The 21,173-nt window shown below is 39.1% G+C and overlaps 1 protein-coding gene and 1 pseudogene across 1 annotated transcript in view; both read left to right on the top strand.

The window, feature by feature from the left end:
- Positions 1–21,173, top strand: part of AGBL1 (AGBL carboxypeptidase 1) — a 1,082,464-nt gene that overhangs the window by 249,484 nt on the left and 811,807 nt on the right. The gene's annotated exons all lie outside the window — the stretch shown is intronic.
- LOC142456276 (multifunctional methyltransferase subunit TRM112-like protein pseudogene) lies at positions 11,357–11,769 on the top strand (annotated as a pseudogene).

The raw sequence follows: 21,173 nt of genomic DNA, 5'->3' as shown, positions 1-21,173 counted from the left end.
TGCCTGCTAATCTTAGGGTGTCATTATCAATTTGTTATTGGGCCTACTTACCTTGAACTCATTGCCTCTGCTGCCACACGCCTGACCTGCTGAAATTAGATTCATCTTCCTCTGCAGCCATGAACATGTGGTCTTCTTACTGATTATCAACTTCCACAGCTATAAGTGAGGAAGAAAGCTCCAGTGTAACATCTGACTCATGGGCTTGGGATCTGCCTGGACTTGCCTGTTTCTATAACCCTTGAGCAGTTTTTTGGCTTTACTTCTATAAAGTACTAAGCCAAGGACACTTTGTACTGTGGGGATTCAAACCAACACTGCTATATGCCCATTTGATCAGCTGGATCATATTTTCCAAGTGGCTGGACCATATGGTTCAAGTGGCAGAGTGACTTAGACAGCTGTATGAACTTGTTACAGATGCTTCTCTTGTTCTGGACCCGACTCAAAGCTGTCAGCTTTTCAAGTCACGTGATAAATGGGCCATCGTAGCACATACCCAATTGAGGGCTATGTTGCCTCCAAAATCCAAAGAGGCTCTCCAGGGGTTGCTGCCCCTTCTGGAGGGGGAAGATTCAATTACTTTTCCTAAACTTTAGTAGGAATCTCTGTGCATGTCCCACATCGCTGGACCCCTACGAATTTCACTGTGGTGGTAGGCACCTGATTTTTTATTGGCTTGAACTTCCACCCAGTATCACATAAAGGTTCCACCTTTAAGTCTAGAGTCATTGATAATTCTTCCTTACTAGGGCCAATCAGCATAAGTCATCAATGTAATGAATCAGCGTGACATTTTGTGAAAGGGAAAGGCAATCAAGGTCCCGGTGGACTAAATGATGACAAAGTGCTACCATGTTGATATACCTTTGTGGTAATATAGTGGAGGTATATTACTACCCTTTCCAGTTAAAGGAAAATTGCTTCTAGTGATACTGCAAAACCGGAATTAAGAAAAAGGTGTTGGTAGATTGATATTTGCATACCAGGTACTAGGAGAATTATTAATTTGTACAAACAATGATATCAAATCTGGGGTAGCAGCTTCAATTGGAGTCACCACTTGGTTAAGTTGGTGATAATCCCTTGCTATTTCCTAGATCCATCTTTTTTTTTTTTTTTTTTGGCACAGGCCAAATAAGTAAACTAAACGGGAGTGTGGTGGAATTCACTGACCCTGTATCCTTCAAGTCCTCCATGCTGGCATTAGTGGTTTTGGTTTTCTATTTTCACAGGCAGAGGCAGTTCTTAGGGCTCCCACTTGATTTTCCCTACCATCATAACCCTTATTCCACCTGCCAGGGAATTAATATGGGGTCTTCCAGTTACTTAGTACATTCCTATTCCGATTACACATTCTGAAACTGGGGAAATTCCAACAACATGGGGTCAGGGATCCAGTCTCCCACTGTAACACAAACCTACACTAAGACTTCATTAATAAGGTGACTGTCATTTGCCTTTCACATACCTGAACACACACTGTAGGGTCTAGGCTGGATTTTAGGGAAGAAATTCTGATAGGCATGGTAACCACTGTAGAAGCCCTTCGCTCTGGGATAAATTATAACTCTTCCTTAGAACAGCAGTTGGCTCTTCTGAACAATTGTGTCCACAGTGTGGAAACCCTTTGATACTTAAGCACTCAGACAAGCAATAAGCAGAGTAAGAAATCCTATCTAATTTTAAAGTTCCATGTTTTCTGATTCTGAATGCCATTCGAAAACATGTTTTCAGCTATATATTGACAGGAAAAAAGTAAGGCATTATGATAGAATGAAAAACACTAGTTTATTATCAGAACTGGTTTGTAATCTAGTATTTTCCATGTATAATCTGTGTGGTTTTTGGAAACTGGTGCAATGTCCCTGAAATTCAAGTCCTAGATTTGTTTTTAAAAATCAAAATAAGCAAAAAATAAACCAAAGAAGGTCATTTTGTGGTCTAAAGTGAGCCTGACTCAACTTAAGCCATGATAGTGTCTGTCACTTCGATTTGCAGCCTAATCCTTAACCACTACACTACCAGGACAGATTTCAGTCACTTCCTATTAATGTAAAAGCGGGACATTGGATAAGAAAAAGTGCAAAAGAATTGATGCCTTTGAATTATGGTTTTGGTGAAGAATATTGAATACACCACTGACTGTCAGAAGAACGGACACATTTGCATTGAACAAAATTGAGTCAAAATACTTCTTAGGAGCACGGGTAGTGAGACTACTTTGGACCTGTTATCAGCAGCGACAAGTTCTGGGAACATCGATCCTGGTAAAGTAGAGGAGCATGACCAAAGAGGAAGAGCGTCCCTGAGATTGATGGACATAGTGGCTGCACCAATGGGCTCAATGATAGCAATGCTTGTGAAGATGCACATTATCTGTTCTGCAGAGGATCATTAGAGTTAGTACTGACTCAACAGCACTAAAGACACAAGAACATTTGTATGAAAGAGATGGTAATATCACTCATATCATGATGAAAACTCAGTGTTCTGATAGCGTTTAAAGGAGAGAACTTATTAAAAGCTCACATATGTGTTTTCTCATTTGACCACTTACTGTTTGCTTTTATCGCTTAAAATGATAGATAACGCAACATTGGCCAATTCAAGATTTTTCATGTATACACGTTAGTGAGAACAATTACAATGATCATGTTGTGTAACTGTCACAATATCTTTTGCCAAATTTTCTATAAGCAAAACTCAGTGTTTCCAAAATAATAATTTCCCACCGTATGTCCTTTCTTTTCTAGGTGACCACTATTAAACTTTGATCTCTGTATGTTTGCCTATTCTGGGTACTTCATATTAGTAAGGCCACACAGTATTTCTACTTTTGTGATTAACTTTTTTTTCAGTTAGCTTGTTTCCAAGCTTCATCCATGTTGTGCCACATGTGAGGACTTCCTTTCTCTTTATTACTCACTAATATCACATGTGTTTATCACATTGTATGTGTCTGTTCTTCTACTGATCTATTGTCTTTTGCAAGTTGAAGTGCAATTACCCATTTTATTCGATATCATTTTCATGAGCAGGTTAACCCATAGCCTTCTGAATTGAGAAACATGAAACGCAAGTGGACAGATGAATTTTCCAAATGTAATATCAGGAACTCACAGCACTAAGAATGGATTCTGAAATCGCTCTGATCTTCACTTAAATATTGGTGATCTCTTAGTAGCTATGTAAATTATTGATGATTGAGAAAAATGTTGACTATTGGGCCTATCTGGACAGTAGTTTCTTCAACAGTAGAATGAAACCAGTAATATTTTTCTGTATGACCATTGTCCGATCTAGTTCAGTGGATAATAATTAAATATCAAAAACACATCCTATCACAATACTACTCAAGTCCATACGTCTGAAAAGAGTCTGTAAGTCCCTCTTTAGGCTCATGCAGTCCGTCACATGCAATGATGCAGAATATAGGACCATCACAGGCAAGTGGTTGCAGCACAATCATGTGGATCCAAAGTTTGTGGACCATGTCGTAGGAGTGCAGTTGCTCTCGCAGTGGCCAGCAAGCAGGAGAGTGAAGGCAGAGAAAGAGGTCGTGTCCCAGGAACTACCTCTACGTGAGGTTATCAGGCTGCAGCCAGATTGACAGGCTAAACTCCATCCCTACACTTTTACGTATCATTAAGTTGATAAGAAACTATGTAATGACCATATCATGGATGACAACTCAAGGTAAAGAAAAGATTGACATTATCAACCTTGCTGGGCTCCACAATAAATGCTCCTGGAAGCAACCCCCAGGGGATTAAAGGACCTGGGAGTTGCACTGGGCAGAGTGGGGCTTTCATAGTATCCATTTCTCCTGCTAGCTGAGCATCAAGAGACTCGCTCTGAGCTTATGCACCCAGTGGCCTTTCCTGGGAGGGTTCTCTCTGATTACACTGAATATGTTCATAAAAGCAGTTTCACTCGAATCTCATTTTTTTGTGATGGCCACTTTAAGAGAACAGAATGTGGTGATGAAATTTTGTTTCCTGTTTGAGAAAAATCCTTCAGAAACTGTTGTTCTGTTGAACACGGCTTACAAGGACAGCACTGTGGGAAAAACTCAAGTGTACAAGTGGTCTTCTCATTTCAAAAACAGTGCAACGTCAATGGATGAAAATGTAGATTGACAGTGTATTTGGAGTTCGTGGCACCAAGTCAGACTGTTAATCGAGCTTTCTATTTAGAGGTTCTGAAAAGATTACGTGACCAAAAAAGGCCTGATTTATGGCACACAGGGGGCTGGTTTTGCCACCGTTACAAAGTACCTGTTCATGCAGCCATATCAAGTACGCCAATTTTTGGCAAAAAAACAGCATGCCTCTCTTGCCTCACGTGCCTTATTCACCTGACCCCACTCTATGTGACTTATTTTTGTTTCTACAAATGATGAGGGACATGAAAGGACAGCAATTTGATGACATAGAAGAGGTGCAGAAAAAAAAGAGGGAGGTGCTGTCAGCTATCCAGAGTTTGAAAAATGTTTCCAAGAATAAAATTGCAGATTTGATAAATGTATTACGTGTAATGGAGAGTACTTCGAAGTTGATAAGGCTGTTTTGTAAAGCAAATAAATAAATAGTTTTGAAAAGAAATTATATTTAGGGGTGGTACCCCTTGTCCTGCATTAGGTAAATCTGCTACTCAAGACTTCTTTAATGTGTTGAAAGGCAAGGATGTTACTTTGAGGATTAAGGTGCACCTGTCCCAACCTGTGGCATTTTCAAATGCCCCATTTTCATGTAAAAGTTGCACGATGAATAAGGCAGGCCAAAAAGAATTGGTACATTTGAAGAACATGTGAGTTTAACCTTAAAATCAGTTGGGTAGTGGAGTCTCATCCTTGACTTTCTGCTCTTTCTTCAGAGGAGAGACCATGTGGGCTGAGGGAGTCCCAAGAGGAGTCCTAGGAATGATGGGGAAAACATGGACAGGAGGGTTTAGGGCTGTGACTATCTTATGGACAGAGAGTCTGCCTAGCTCCTAGCCAGGCACCCTTCACTGTGGCCAAATTCATTCACCACATGTGTACACATGCAGTTTATTTCTCCTGCCTCTCATCTGATTTCTCTTCTCTTTCTTTTCTATTTTTTTCTGTCAAAATATGAGATTTGTCTGGATTCAGTCTCTCAGTACCTTTTTGTTCCTTAAAGGAATGTCCAATACCACTTTAAACCAAGGAATTTTAGCTTACCAGTTTCCATAGCAACCTTTGCTGATGTCATTCCAAAGGGTGATTATGTGAGGTAGGAATTATGTGGCAAGACTACAGATGCCGTTTTGGGAGAAAAAAGTAAAGAAAACAATTTTCTCTTTAAGCAAAAATGTTTTGGGTAATAAAGAACAAGGGTGAAATAAATAAGGAAGCGTTGAGAGAAAAGGAATCATTTCCTAACAGTGTCATGGAAATTAGAGATGGAAATGAGGCACATTCGTGAGCAGTGTTCCCTTTCAGGCATTATGACTGATGAATCTGCACAACTCATTGGGGATGATGAACTGCATGTAAAATGAAGAAATTAAAACTTTGAAAGGTTAAGGAATTTGCTAGGGGCTGTGAAGCAAGTCAGGGATTCACTTTCAGAGGAGCACTGAGAAGTAGAAATGCAAAAGTTTACACAGGTTTTGACAATTTTTAAAATCATGAACTATATGACATTCATGAGCCTATAATGGGTATACATGCAGTATAAAAAGTCTTAAAATTAGATATCTTTATTTTCATCATCCATCTTAAAGAAAATACGTTATTACTACCTGAGAAGGCTCCTGTTTGTCCATGATTATGCATGTTGCATTTGTCTGGGTTAACTCAAGAAATAAATTCATAGATACTCATATATTTATAAGAAAAAGCTTTATGTAAAAAAATCAATTGTATATTGAGGAAACATCCCAGTCCAATCCAGATCAAGTCCATATGTCTGATATTAGCCCATATGTCCAGTACTAGTCTATAAATTCCTCTTCAGACTCACGCAACACGTGCAATGACACCTAATGCAAGAAGATCACAGGCCAGTGAGTGAAAAATCTTGTGGATCCAGTGGTAGTGGAAGCCTCTCAGAACTGGCAGGAGTCTCTACCTGGCTCCTCCAGCTCCAGGGCTCTAGCTCCATCAGTGCAGCTCCATGTATCTTGTCAGCAGGAAGACAAAGGAAAGAATGTGGGTCTGGCCTCCAGTGAGCTATTTATCTCCTTAACACTTCCAAATGAGGTCATCAAGCTGTGACCTGATTGGCAGGCTAAACTCCAGCCCATTCATTCTTTACAGTCTCAAACTGACACCAGATTATGTAACTACCACATGTGTGTATCCCATTGTCTCTCCCTTGCCCTCAGAATTTGGGGTTATCTTCATGTTTTCCTCTATGATCTCTTTAGATATGATTTATCAGATAGCATATCATTTAATTTTGCCTCTTTCAGTTTTAATTATTAGAGCCATATTGTAGTCCTCTCCTTTGGCCTTCACCTTTCACTGTGTGTTTGTGAGATTCATCCAGGCCAATGTGTGTAACCATTAACATAGCCCAGGCTCCCAATGGAGACTACTGACATACATGAAGTCAAATAAGTTAGGTTTATTGACTTGCCGTGTTAGATTTGGGAAGGGAATGTGAGCTCACCTGGGGCGCACGGAAGGATTATGACCAGTTGAGATGCAAAAGCGGCAAAAGGAGTTTATTTTCTGGCTCGAGCAAGGACTTCCCTCCCTCCGCTGCCCAGTGCAGTGGGGACCCAGCGTCCAAAAGGGAATCAGCCCCGAGTTCTTTGTACGCTGGGCTTTTATGGGGCCAGGGACAGGGGCAGTCCAGTGTTGCTGTTCTTAAAATTTATTGGAGAAAACTTCTGGCGCCAGCGTTGTCTAGTGGTGGTTGGTGAGCAGTTTTGCGTGTACCTCCTTGACTGGTCAATCAGGGGGTGGGTTTGTTGCTTGATACTCAGGCGCTGCTCCCTACTGGTCAGTCTGGGACAGGCGATGCCTTCTCTGACAGAGTTACCTCAGTGTCCAGGAATCTGAAATTAAAATTTAGGCCTGCCCCAGACTTTGGTTTTATATAGCCTGTCATGACACTGGTGCTGGCAGTTGTAAACCAGGACCTCACAGCTGAAGCAGAGAGAATGTACGTCATAGGGAATGTTTTGGCATCTCAAAAAGAGAGCTGAGGTGATGTGTGTATAGTGTTTGGTGACTTGGGTGGGTCATAAATTGTCTTGGCAGGCATTGGTCAGAATTTCTAAACCAGGTGTTTTCTGGAATGATTAGTGGTCTATAACATGTATAAATTTTGCAAGCCTGGTTTGGTTTTATCTTGGAAGATGTTCATCTGGGTAAGCAAGCATTAAAATAATTTGAAGACGGTTGTCTATACTCATTGTGGCTTGGTCAGACATAGTTTGTCTCTTTTTTATATGAATCAAAGTATATTGATTTCCTTTTAGTTTAGTTCCACCTTTTAGTTTCTGTTTCAATGATCAGTTCCACCCTTACATAGAGGGCTCTTTGCAGGATCATTTTAACTTTCTCTTGAACATTAATCACAATGTCTTGTTTCGTGGCTGTGTAATATTCCATTGCATGATTATATCTACGTTTAGTTCTCCATTGTATTGTTAGTAACAACCTCATTTTTTTCTGAACTTGTGTTGTTTCATGTAATGCTACATGGAACACTCTTATGTACATTTCTCTATGTTGTAGATAAAAGGCCAAAAACCAAAACAAACCCTCTGCCATTGAATTGATTCCAACTTATATTTTGGCACTGTAATATTTAGGGACCAGACAGCCTCATCATTTTCCTGCAGCGTGGCTAAGGCAACTGCACCCTGGTCCAAGTATCACAAAGCAAGAGACCGGAGAACTAGAAAGGTGAGGCTCACTGAGCCATTTATCTCTCCACCCTTTAACTAACCCCACATGTGTTTATCGGCCAAGTTGGCACAATAAACTCTAACTATCTCACTTGGGTTGAAAATATTTTGAAAAATTTCTGGTAAGTTCCTTCAAACTCTAATCTTGAGTTTGAAGTAGACTATGCCACGTGCTGTATTTGTGCAAATAAAGTAACATGCCGGACTTGTTTCCTGATGTAACACCCCAGCATTTCACAGACCCTGGATCTCTCTCCAGCACTTGTTTGAGCATGCCTTCCCTGGCAGCTCATTCTTTTGCAATTAAGTATGCTCTTTGTTTCTCTTAAAGAGGCTTCTCAAAGCAAGGAAGTGGTCAGAGTAATCCCTCAAAGGCTAAGGGGATGTAAAATGACATTTACATCACATTCACCTTGTATTAGGCATTATGAGGAATCTAGAGATGATTTAAAGTAGTTGGGAGGATGTACATAAGCAATCTGCAAATATTACACCATTTTACAGAAGGGATTTGTGCATCTCTGATTTTTGGTATGACTGAGAGCAGCTCTTAGAACCAATCCATCAAGGATAATGAAGGATATCTCCATCTACACGAATAAGAAAAAATGTCTGTGTCAGGATGTGTGGATGCTTAACTTCACTTGGGAATACCAAAAAAGAATGAGACTGTCTTTTCTATAGAATACTAGAAAAATGAGCTTCCTATCACTGTGGCTGAGACTTTCTATTGCTCCACATCAAAGGAAATTCTTTGCGCTTATAACTTTCTACTGTTTGTAGTCTGCTCAGTATGTAAAGGTATTTTATTCTAGCTTCAGCTGATATTTTCCTGAATGTAAACAAGTTTAAGTATCTTTTTAAAATGCCATTTTGTTTGTTTGTTTGGCCTTTGGGGTCTTATTTTTTGTGTGTGAATGCCTCGATTTTTTTTGCCTTTTTGTGTGCATATTTTCCATCCTTTCCTCTGTTTTTGTGCAATGCCAGCTCTGATATAAATCTAATATTTATAGGTACATTGGAGGTTTCTGTATCTTAATTTTGATTCATTTTTTATTTGTTCATTGCTGCACTAATGTCATACAATCATAATTTCTATCACTTTATATGATCTTGGTACCTGGTGGGAAGTTTCATACTTGGGCTTCTTCAGTGTATTTCATTTAATCTTACCATTTTTCACTTAAACTATGTTTTAATATCTGCTTTACATATTTCCATTACAAACAAATGATATATTTTTAATGATAGAATATTTTGATTGGGGTTTTATTGAATTTAAATATCTATCAAGGAAAAATGATGTTTTCTCTGATGTTGAATGTTTCTAAAAATGAAAAATCTTGGACCCTGTTTTGTTTCTCCATTTATATAGGATTCTTTGGTACTTTTAATAAATAAATAAATGTTTAGTCATTCATTAGTACGAAGAGCTTGTTTATGCACCATAATTTTATTCTTGGGTATCTTATTTACTTGTCGGGTATTATAAATAGAGTTAACATTTTTCTTTTAATCTTTTTATTGGGGCTCATAAGGCTCTTATCACAATCTGTACATACATCAATTGAGCAAAGCACCCTTATACATTCGTTGCACTCATCATACTCATAATTCACCTTCCACTTGGGTTTCTGGAATCAGCTCGGTTTCCCATTTTTTCCCCCGACCCCCTCCCTCCCCAATCCCACCCCTGATCCCTTGATACTTTATAAATAATTCTTATATCTTATCTTACACGCCCCGGGGTCTACCTTCAACCACCTCCCCATTGCCCATCTCCCAGAGAGGAGGTTACACATAGATCTCCGAGATCGGTTCTCCCTTTCTACACGCCCTTCCCTCCTGGTGTCGCCACTCCCACCACTGGTGTTGAGGGGTTCGTCTGTCCTAGATTCCCTGTGCCTCCAGATCCCCACTGCACCGCTGTACATCCTCTGGTATAACCAGGTCCGCAAGGTAGAATTGGGGTCATGATGATTGAGAGGGGAGGAAGCGTTCAGGAACTAGAGGAAGGTTTTTAGTTTCATTGTTGCTACACTGAACCCTGAGTGACCCATCTCCTCCACACTACCCCTCTGGAAGGGATGTCCAGCTGTCTACAGATGGGCATTGGGTCCCCATCATGTACTCCTCCTCTTTCACGGTGATGTGATTCTCACCACCACCCCACCTTTGTTGTTGGAGACCTGGTCTCCTCTGCCCTTCACGATCACCTATGTTGGTGTGCTGCTTCCGTGTGGACTTGGTTGCTTCTGGACTAGATGGCCGCTTGTTTGCTTTCAAGCCTTTATGTCCCCAGACGCTATATCTCTCAGTAGCCGAGCACCATCAGCCTTCTTCACCATACTTGCTTGTTATGGAATTATCTTTTCTACATTAATTTTGTATTTAGAAAGTTACATGATCATTGTTTCTACAATTTTTTAAAGGTGTTCTATGTGGAAAATCATATTACCAACAAAGGATTTTTTTTCTAAATGCTTCAGCTTTCGCCTCGTTTATCTTGTTTTAATGACCTGCTTCAAACTTTCAAAGCAATTTTTTATTAGAATTGGGATAGTGGATATCTTTGCATTGTTCCTGATCTTAAAAGAAATGCTTTTAACATTTTACCATTAAGTGTGACATTTACAATGGAGTGTGTGTATTTTGTTCATGAAATTAAGAAAGTGCCCGTCTATTCTCCTTTTGCTCAAAGAATTTTACTGAATAAATGTGGAATTTTTTGGACATTTCTCTCACATCTATTATGATTATCAGATCATTTTTTCCTTTAATCTGTGACTGAGCTACATCACACTAATTGATTTTCTGATATTAAACTAATTTTTTTTGATTCTGCGAGAAAACCATTAGTCATAGTATATTACTTTTCCTTTTCTTTTTTAAAAAAATCCACTGCTTAATTCAATTTGTTCTTATATCGTGTAATCTCAAAATCAAATCCACTGTTATCAAGTCGATTCTGACTCAGGATTTGTGAATATAATAAGTTTATATTTGCTTCAAGAAGTCTGTGGAAACATTCTTTGTCTTTCAGTTCCACTTTTCCCCCCACAGACTTTATGTGACTGTGGTTGAGAGAGGTTCTAATTTCTACTGATTTACTGCCTTTGATATTCAAGTTGTGCTTGTCCATTAAAATGAGATAAGATTTTATTCACTTTTCCCCCTTCTCCTTATAAGACTTTGTTTATCATGAGAATGACTCCCTCTTTATATATTTGGGAGACTTCACCTTTAGAATTCCCTGGATCTGCTGTCCTCTTGTGAGATATTTTTAATCTATTGAGTCAATAATATTTCTAAGTTTTGAAAAGTGTTGGCACAATTCTGAATATATCTTGTTATTAATGTGCTTACCGTATATACTCGAAAATAAGCCGACCTGAATATCAGCCAAGGCACCTAATTCTACCACACACACAAAAAAACTGCATTAAAAATGTGCTGTAGAGCTGGCGTGCATACTAGCAACATGAAGCTGCTCACCCACAACCTGCTGAGTTCCCACGTGCGGGGCGTGGGGCCCCGCGGCTTCCCGCTGAGGCTGCAGGCTTCAGAGGTCTGCGTCAACCTGTGGAGTTCAATCCCGACTTCTTGGCGCGGATGATCTCCAAGGTGGAGTGGATGATCCCCAAAGTGGAGTGGTCGACGCTCCTAGAGGCGGCCGAAACCTTGCATCTGACCGTGGTCCCCAGCGCGCCAGCGGAGAGATACGAGCGGGATGAAGAATTTCTGAGGAAGATGCACCACGTGCTGCTGGAGGTGGACTTCTTGGAAGGCACCCTGCAGTGCCCAGCATCAGGCAGGCTCTTCCCCATCAGCCGCGGGATCCCCAACATGCTGTTGAACGGAGAGGAAATGGAGACTTAAGCCACCTGGGCACCGATTCCATTCTGTGACCTTGACCTCGTATTTCTGTTGCGTCCCTTGTATGTTGGCTGCTTGCCTGTCGTTTGTATCCACGACACTCGACCCAGTGGCACGCGCAACACAAGACTGCCATTGAGCTTGATAGTATATATATATATTATTCTCATTAAAGGTTCAAAACCAAAAAAAAAAAATGTGCTGTAAAACTCGGCTTATCCATGAATACATATGGTATATTATTTAGTTTGTTCTATATTTCTGACACTAATTATATTTCCTTTTCATTCTTAATATTGTCTCTTTACACCTTTTTTTCTTTTTGATAGAAACCATTACGGCTATGTATTTCCCTTTAAAGACCACTTTTGCTCAATACTACTGGCAATTTGAGGTGGCATTTCATTATGTTTCAGGCATTCATTTTTTTAAATTTCATTTGAAAATATTTTATTATGTTTTACGTGAAGGTTTACATAGTAAATTTAACAATTTTTTTCATTGAACAATTTTAATATAGATTTTTCCATGGCATTTGGTTATATTCTCCACATAGTGTCAACAACATAGTGTCAACATTCTCATTATTTCCATTACTACTTCTCCTCAGTATTTCATCTTTGCTTTAAAGTAGATGCTGATCATTTGTCACATGTCGTTGAGTATTTAAGAGAACACAGTAATAATTGTGTGATTTATTTATTTTATAAGCCAATCTATTAGTTGGTTGAAAAATGACTACCAGGACTGACTATTTCCAAGCTCAAAAAATACATTAGAGTTATATCGTCTCAGGGGATCTTCTAATCTCCATTGGTATAATATGTCTGGCCCATTCTAGGAATTTGAATTGTATTTTACAATTGTCTCCTTTCTGTCCAGGACCCTTTATGATGTCCCTCATTGGTGTGGTTCGTGATGGTAACCCATCACCATCTATCTCTTCTGGGAGCTTGGCACCATCTATTTTGATTTCTCAGGTCTTACACCATCGATGCAGACACTGTGTCAGCCCAGATTCTTGAAGATCTTCTTCTTTTTCCCTTGTCCCTCTACTTTACCAAGCAGGATGTCCTTCTTCAGGGACTGGTCTCTCCTGACAATGCATCCAAAAACACGAGACAAAGTCCTTGTCTCTAAGGAACCTTCTGCCTGTCCTTCTTTCAGGACGTACTTGTTTGTTTGGTCGTTCCCATATTCTCCACTGGCACCATAATTCAAGTGCATTTACACCTCTTTGGTTTACCTTCTTCAGTGTCCAGCTTTCACATGCATAGGAGGCAATGGAAAATACCATTGCTTAGGTCAGGCGCACCTTAGTCCTCAAATCACATCCTTGTTTTCAGCATTTTAGAGCTCTTCTGCAGCAGATATACCTAGTGTCCTTTAATCTCTTGATTTCTGCTCCCATAGTCACTGGTTAGGGATCCAATCAAGATGAAATCCTTCAAAACTTCCATCTTTCCTCCATGTATCCATTTGTCATGATGTGACCTATTGGCCTGATTGTGAAGATTTTGATTTGCTTCACATTGAATTGTAATCCACACTGAAGGCTATAATCTTGGATCTTCATTAGCAAGTGCTTCAAGGCTTTCAAGTCTTTTTCACTTTTAACAAACAAAGTTGTATCATCTTCTTCAGATAATCCAGCTTCTCTGATTATTTGCTCTGATATTTCCAAGAACTGGAAACACAGGGAATCTAGGACATAAAAACTTCTCAGGACCAATAATGAGCGTAGCGATACCAGGAGGGAAGGGAAAGATGGGGGGAGAAAGAGGAGACCGATCACAAAAGATGAGATTATCTATTTATTTAAATGTTTTATTGTCATATAATTCACATATTATGCAATTTTGTAGTCCAATCTTAGTAAGAAGAGTTGTAAAATCATCAAAACAATCAATTTTAAGTTGTTTTCTTCTTCCTTATACTTATCGTTAGCTCCCCATTTCCTCCCAACCATTCCCCAAGAAGCTATTAACCCAGTTACTCTATAGGTTTATCTTTTTTGGACTTCATATACAGAAAAACATATGAAACAAAATAAACAACAATCATATACACCAAAAAAACCTCATCAACAATAACAAAGGAAAATCTCAATTTTAAATGGTCAAAAGGCAATTGGACATCCCCTTACAGAAGGGTCACAAGGAAGAGATGAGCCAGTCAGGGTGCCCTATAGTACTGATGAAACATACAACTTTCTTCTAGTTCTTTAATGCTTCCTCCCCCCACTATCATGACCCCAATTCTACATTACAAATCTGGCTAGACCAGAGCATTTACATAGGTACAGATAAGAGCTTCAAACACAGGGCATCCAGGACAAATAAACCTCTCAGGACCAATAATGAGAGTAGCCATACCAGGAGGGGAAGGGGAAGGTGGGGGTGCAAAGGGGGGAACCAATCACAATGATCTACATATAATTCCCTCTTTGGGGGATGCACAACAGAAAAGTGGGTGAAGGGTGACATCAGTCAGTGTGAACCATGAAAAAACAATAATTTATAAGTTATTACGGTTCATGAGGGAGGAAAGCGGAGGAAGGGAGGGAGGGAAAAAATGAGGAACTGATACCAGGGACTCAAGTAGACAGAAATTGATTTGAAAATGATGATGGCAACAAATGTACAAGTGTGCTTGACACAATGGATGCATGTATGGATTGTGATAAGAGCTGTATGAGTCCCCAGTAAAATGATGTTTTTTAATTAAATGGGTCAAAAGGGAGCTCTAATAATGAGGTGTTGAATTTTAACTTAACTACATCTGCAATAATTCATTTAACAATGCACTTTAATAACAGCAAATCGATTTGCAGCTCTGGTCTATGATCAGAGGTAATTCACCGGGGGCTTACTCCATGTGTATTTTTCCTTCACTTCTTTTTTTCTGAAACAACTTTAAAATAAATCACACAGGAGATCAAATAAGAAGCTATTACTGTGCAGCCTAACCTCTGCCATCATCAGCTTTTCAGTGTTCTCTGTCTGGCACCAAGGATGTTCACATCCCTCAACTCTAGACAGAGGGGATTCACCAGAGGCTAATAGTGTTTATTTTTATACCATTAAATTTCTGTGGCTTCTTTAAAAGTTTTCCAGATAATTAATCTTATTTCAAACAGATAAGGTGATATGCCTATCATCAGTCCTTTGATAATCGTTAATGCTTTATAGGAGAGTACATGAATAATTTTGTAAATATTTAATATTTGCATGAAAACCATTTATATTTTTAACTATTGAGTATATGATTTTGCATATATGCATAAAGTAAAGGATCTACTTTTACTATACATGAGGTGAACTCACACTGGACAAATAGCCCTTGGAGTAATTGGGCTGCCGCAATCAGGAGTACCTGGAATGCCGTGGGCCACTTCTGATTTTGTGCTGGCTAGGAGGGACTGACAGGACCAGAAGAGATGCACCTGGGGACCCATATCCACTCATCTCAGGGGGCATGATTTTGTCTGGCATACAAAACTGGCCAATAAAATCCCAGAACACTTAGTATCAGACAGCTTTCAGATCAGGGATCGAAGTGTAACACGCCCTCTCTAAAACATGGCAGCTCAATGTTGGGAATCTCCCCACACTTTGCCCATGTTTCTCTTCCTTATGGTGACCTTTATTTATATCCCTTTACTTTAATAGAAATGGTAAACAAATATCATTCATGAGTTTTGTTGGTCACTCCAATAAATGAACAGACTCAAGGATGACATTCTTTGAAATTGTAAATTCTGAGTGAGCCCTGGTTGAGTAGAGACAGGGAGAGCCATATGGGCACCTGGAGTCAGAAACGCAGAACAAGTGAAAAAGTGGGATATGATTGATCTCTCCCTTCTGAGAATCAGCTCTATTCTATTTTTCATCTATGAAGTTATCTCTGTTTTAGATAAGGCATGTTACTTGTGCTACTTGTACTTTAGATAGGGCATGTTATCTGCTTTAGATAAGGCGTGTTACTTGTGCACTTTGAGTCTATCTTTTTCATGATGTCTTTTTTACTGACTGGCTTATTTATATTTTATAGATTTGTGTTATGACTACACATTATATTTATGAACTTTTAAAGTTTTCCTTGCTTAGGTGATAATTTTGCTTTTTGTATTTTGAGGCTATGTTATTAGATGCATATAAAATTAGAATTATTATTCTGATCCTAACTGATTGAAATGTTTGTTATTAGATTGTGATCTTTCATGTTTCTTACAGAAAGTTGTGTCTTGTTCTATTATTTCCAGTCTTTTTTTTAGCTAGTATTTCCATGGTATATTTATGTTTAATAGTATACATCTTTAAAGGTCTATTTTAAATGTTAACTGCTTGGGCTGGTTTTGTTGCATGCTGTTTTTGGACAATTTTAAGAACATCGTTTGAAAGATGGCTATTGACTTGAATGTCTATCTGGGGGACTGAGCGCTTTGTGACTGGGATTGTGGTTATGCTCTTCCTGGGACAATCACTTCTGTCAGTTACCCAGCAGAACCCTTAACATGATTCTACGCTAAATTAAACGCTCGGCTTGATGGTGGCTAGTGTGAAATTGCATTTCCAACCAGCTTGTGGATAGACTCTCCAGAGCAGTAGCATGTCAAGGTATGTAAGTTGCCTTAGTGCGCCCCTCTGTGGGAAAGGTGTGGTTGGGGGCTCACTTTTGCACTATATGTGTAACCTTTTGGAGGATCCGCTTTTGCAGTAAATTTCTATTAAATTTCACACGTTGGCCAGACCTTGGGCTTATGATCTTATTTATTGGCTCTGCAGAAAGTCAAGTTCTCCAACTTTGGTAGGGAACACTCAGGATGAAAGGTGGTCATGATCCTAACTTATTTCCAGAGTTTTCTGATTTCACTTTTCTTTAGAGCAAATCACATTCCATTTTTATCAGCTTAGCTTGGTGATACTTATTCACCTTTCAATTGCTTTCATGAATAACTTGAATGAGGGTATCCTACAGAATGGGTGGCTGGAGATGTTATCTCATTTGATGACCAATTGCCATTCTACAGTCTCAGCATCACTGTGGAGATCAAGAAAGTAAAGTAGACCCCATAGCTGTAGAAACAACTGAAATGGGTAACTTTTTCAAAGTTAATTAAGAATCTGAACAATATTAGATATTGATGTAACCGCACTTGTAAAAAAATCAAATCAGCTCACTTGATTCTAATGAAGCTGTGTAGGTCTCAATACGACCCACTCTCAGGTTGAAGTGCCATGCGATACAGCCACATCCATTGCCAGGATTGTTCAATTGCTATGCGATGTGCAGGATAATTTGGCTGGAGAAAGGCAGAGGGATTGGAAGTTAAATAAATTCCAAGTGCAGTGCCCTGCTTGGACCTTTGTACTAAAGATATTTGGGTCTCTGAGTTTAATAGCAATATTCCTCATCCAGGTATGGAATTAATTTCTAAAGGACTCCCTTGCTTTGAAGTCTCTATATTCAGCACTCTCAGTGTGACTTCTGAAACTATTCCTTTGCTCTTATTTATATTTTGACCACTGGTGCTCAGTTTTGTACAGTAGTTTTTTTAAGTTAATGGACTCTTTACTGACCCCTTTTCATGGTATTTCCCTGTTTCCTGTAGAGTCTGATATGTCTTGCTTTATGGAAGGATGATCATTTATTAAATATTAACCTATTTGTTTCAGTGCTGTGCATTTCAGCGCTCCGCTTAATAACATGGTATTCTCAAAGACATTGCCATTATAATGTCTACTGTGAGATATTTCATGTGATATGAGAATCGTGGAATTATTGAAAGTTATATCTAGTCATTTATTTTCTAATGTGAACATGATTATACAGTGCTTATTTAATGTCAGGCATTGAACTTTATGTTAGGACTAGAGTGCTGATAAGATATAATAACACCCTTAAGGACTTAAGGAATTTTCTTAGTCAGAAATACAGAAATAAGGAGTATACATACATGTTGTGATTACCAAGACAGAAGTCTGGAAAGATTATTGACACTACATAAAAAATAAAGTTGAAGGCCTGGCTGAGAGGGAAGAAGTCAGACAAAACTTGGAAGAACTAATGATGCTAATGTGGAGGGAAGATGCTCAGGTGGCATAACCTGACCTCGATGGATTGCTAACCACAAGATCAGCAGCCCAAACCCGCCAGTCTCTCCTGGAGCACAGCACTGGAATCCAGAGGGGCTGTGCTCATTTGCTCTTTGGGACAGCTGTGGGTCAGAATTGGCTTCGTAGCAGTAAGCTCGTGAAGGCATGCAGGTGTCTCCAGTGTAGTGATGTGAACAAAAGGCCTTCTTCAGGCTGAGAGAGCATATTGAGCAATGGTCTGCTATGGTAAGACATGCAGGAACATTACATAGACTGCAATCATTTGTTAATTCATTCATCATTGATTCAACCAATTTCTATTGGGCACAAACTAGATACCAGAGACTATGTTAGATACTAAACAAATTATATTCTTAGGCAAATAAGAGGTTGTCTTCTCTACAAAGTATTTTCATAATAGAGTACTTATAAAAATACCTTGACAAGAGTGTGGTTGGCCAAAAAAAGGATAACATGGATAATGTCTGTAAAAGTATGGTATAGACATAACATCTGACCTTTTAGAGCTTTCCGACTAAGGAAAGATACTCAATAAACTTGTAAACAATTAGATACGCAAACAACTGTAAAATATCATAACCCAAGCCCAGCTCATTATCATCACATTTATGCAGACACATAGCCATCCTACGTGGAGTTTCCAAGGCTTTAAAGTTTTTATGGGACCAGACAACCTCATCTTTCTCCCAGGAAGTGGCTGGTAGATTCAAACTGACCTTGCAGGATGTAGCCCAACACATAACATGTCACCTGCATCACAATGGCTCCTAACGTGATAATTATCTCAAAGAAGGCAAATAGGTTGCTATTGTTGTTATTAGGTGCTGTCAAGTCAGTTGCCACTCTGTAATGACCTATGTGGAAACACTCCCTGGTCCTCACAGTAGTGTTCTCATGTTTAAATTCATTGTTGCAGCTACTATGCCAATCTATCTCATCCAGAATCTTCCTCTCTTTTGATAAGATGACAGTCTACTTTACCAAGCATTATGTCCTTCTCCAGGGACTGGTTTCTCCTAACATGTCCAAAGTATGTAAGACAAAGTCCTACCTTCTTTGACTCTAAGAAACACTGACTCTGCTTCTTCCAACACAGATTCACTTGTTCTTTTGGTAGTCCATGGTACTTTCAAAACTCTTCACCAGCATCACAATTAAAATATCCCACTTTCCTATCCATATGAGGCCATTGAAAGTATCTTGGCTTGGGTTAGGCACACTTTAGTCCTCAAAGTAACTTCCTTGCTTTTCAACACTTAAAAAAGTTTAGTGCAGCAGATTTACCCACTGCAATGCTTCCATGTAAGTTGATTGATTGTGGATCTGAGCAAGATGAACTCTTTGACAGTTTCAATCTTTCCTCCACTATCACGATCTTAACTATTGGTCCAATTGTGAGGATTTTTTTCTTTATTCTGAGTTGTAATCCATAATAAAAAAAGTGATATCGATTTGAAATAAGGCTAGGTATGTAAACGTAGGGTATAAAAACAATTTCTTGGAAGATAAAATATATACGCCAATAGCTAACAATAAAAATATGCATTTTCAAGAGGTGGGTTGAAGTAGGACCAGTGTCAGAAATATAGTTACAGGCAGAATGATTATACCAAGTGGGAAAACCAAGTTTGATATGCTCTAATGGAAAGGAGGCTAGTGGGACCAGAGTGGAGTGGACGAGGAGGAAAGTAGTAAGAACTCATGTTGGTGAAGCTAGATGGGGACAGATCTTGAAGTGCATGGTAGACCAGGCTGTGTAGCTCTGTTTATATCCTGCAATCAGTAGAGAATTTAAAACACTTTGGATAAAAAATATTGACAATTTGGATTTTAGGAATATTATGCTGTCACCAATGGACACTAGAGACCGGAGGGCTGATAAACTAGAATTAAAGGCAGGGATGCTGAAGTAGTGTTCCTACTAATATGGACAGGATATAAAGCATATAAATGAGGATAAAGAGAAAGACAGATGAGGTGTGCATGGGCAAGGAAAGATTAGTCAACGAAAATATCATCTGTGGGTGATGTGTCAATAGGAATGTGATGGTTCCAATCTCTAAGCTATCAGGTAGGACATATTCCAGGGGAAAGAATATTAATTACAGGTAGTCTTCAATTTACACTAGGGTTTCACTCCAACAATTCCATCATATGTTTATTCTGATATTAGAAAAGTACATCTTTTAAGTTTGAATTTTTAGTGCCTTCTATAATTAGTATCTACCTATCTCAAACTTCGAGGCGCATATCGGAGAATTATTTTAACAGATATATTGGCACTTCATCCACTTATACAATTCAGGAGTTCAACCATATTAAAAAGAGTTGTTCAATCTTTACCCTAATCAATTATAAAATATTTTTTCCTTCCCTGTACTCATTGTTATCTGTGTAATCATTGTTTTCCAGTCTTACAAATAATATGCACATTCACCAATTGAACAGCTTCTACATGTATGATTCGGTGCCATTGATTATACTCTTTGTGTTGTACAACCATCATTGTTATCCTTGAAAATTGTTCCACCACCATTAACAGGAACTCAAGGGCCCTTAGGAAAAACGTCTTCCTCCTTCACCCATGGTAACCATAGATCAAGTTTGGTTTCTTTTCTTTTGGTAGTTTTCATGATATAATATCCCTATCCCATACAATTCCATAGTTAAACCCTTCTAATGCTCCCTCCCCCCACTTCTGCTTTCACTGATTGCGATCGCGTCTCACTTCCTCCCTTCCCCATCCAGTCCTTCCTGATCAACCACTGTATTCTTTGTTGTCTTTATGTGTCCACTCCTCTGTGCTTACTAAACTGGAAGACCTAACAGAAACAATAAAAAACAAAAACAAGGTAAAACAGAAAAAAGAAAACAACCACATCAATAATAATACTAAAAGTAAAAATAAAGAATACGAAAGAAAAAAGCACCAACAATATTTAAAAAGCCAGAGAAGAAAATTGTTTCTTGGAACAATCAAAAAATATTTGAGCTCCTGTGTGCACGTGTGTACTCTTATCAGACAAACGCCTCTCCCTGAGTTGAAGGAAGGAGAGAGAGTGGAACACATCCTTGGCCACCAAACCCTGAGTCTCATATTCCTACTCAGAAGAGACAATGGCCAGAGGGGACCATAGAACTGGCTCCACCACAAGACACGACATTCCTCACTGACCCATAGTGTTGCAAGGAACAACACTGGAGACACAGTGTTGTAATAGTGCCCGATCTTACCCTAACACACCAGGGCGAAATGCTAAGGGTGTGCAAGAAGAACTGAGCAATGAA

The sequence above is a fragment of the Tenrec ecaudatus genome, chromosome 9, assembly GCF_050624435.1.
Source record: "Tenrec ecaudatus isolate mTenEca1 chromosome 9, mTenEca1.hap1, whole genome shotgun sequence".
Classification (NCBI taxonomy): Eukaryota; Metazoa; Chordata; class Mammalia; order Afrosoricida; family Tenrecidae; genus Tenrec; species Tenrec ecaudatus.
This window is presented reverse-complemented; position numbering and strand designations above follow the sequence as displayed.